Genomic DNA, 1,186 nt, shown 5'->3' with positions numbered 1-1,186 from the left:
CATATTAGCAGAAAGGTAAGAAGCAGCAGAGAGCAGTGGAGACGGCCTGCCGAACACACTGGCGCCATCTCAATGCCAAGACTCAATGACAAGATAGCATGAAACCAGAATTTCCCTTCTAGGATGGATGGATTCCCTGGATTCAATAAGACGTGACACTAAAGTCTAAAGACACCAGCGAAGTGGTTTCTGAGATCACAGGCGAGAGAGCTGAGCATCGTTTGTCCAGTTTTACTTCTGTCTGAAGCGAAGCCTCCTCTTTGAATGACTAATTATACAGTAACCAAATCAAACTTACCCCCAGTGATAAATGTTAACAAACTGTTTGTTTATGCAGGCTGAATGCACATTCAAACAGGGACCAAGCTTTGGTAGGTTATACTGATACTGTCACCAGGTCGACTGTAATACTATGCTAGTATTCAAAGCACGCTCCACCCACACAATCAAATAACACACCTCTGCAGTCTGGTACTGAGAGTTTGTTTGTTTTATCCCTATTTTATAACCTGTATTTATATATGTGTATGCATGGTATATTTATGCTCATGTCCTTACTCTCATTCCCCTTTATTTAGTATTTCAACTCTGTAACAACTTCTGTCGATGCTGTGCTACTGGAAACTGACTTTCCCACCCGAGGGATTAATGAGGCTTCATCTAATCTAATCTTACCTGCAGAGTCCCATTCAGCTCCTCATTGGAGTCCCAAAGCATCTTGGGAAACTTGGTGCCCTTTCGTGGAAATAATAAAATCTTAATATCACAACAAATACAAGTAATAGTACAACATGTATTCATATGTATTCATGCTTTGTGCTTCTCTGTAACTACAATGAGGCTAAAGCAAAGAACACGAGCTTATTAAAATACTGAAGTCCTGAGAGTTTACTGTACAGATGTCCTCACCTCGTCCATCAGACCTATCTCATCTCCGTAGCTGAAGATGGGCGTCCCGGGCAATGTCAGCAGCAGCAACTGATGCAGTTTAACTAGAGCTGGGCCCACCAGTGAAGCCATGTGACCCTCGAGCCGCCCCCCCAGATTCCAGGCGAGATTCATCTGACTCTGGGACGAATACAAGTGCTGGATAGAGCGAGCGAGCTCCGTGACATCCGTGTCACGTGAATGAAGGACCCGGGAGATCAGGAGGTCAACACCCGTGGAAGAGAGGAGGGTGGACACA

General features: G+C 44.6%; 1 pseudogene; it reads right to left on the bottom strand.

The window, feature by feature from the left end:
* LOC102204169 (4F2 cell-surface antigen heavy chain-like) overlaps positions 1–1,186 on the bottom strand; it is a 10,801-nt pseudogene that overhangs the window by 3,357 nt on the left and 6,258 nt on the right.

This window comes from Pundamilia nyererei, unplaced genomic scaffold (assembly GCF_000239375.1).
Source record: "Pundamilia nyererei isolate P.nyererei 1_Seehausen unplaced genomic scaffold, PunNye1.0 scaffold00247, whole genome shotgun sequence".
NCBI lineage: Eukaryota > Metazoa > Chordata > Actinopteri > Cichliformes > Cichlidae > Pundamilia > Pundamilia nyererei.
Note: the sequence above shows the minus strand (reverse complement) of the source record. Positions and strands in the feature narration are given on the sequence as shown.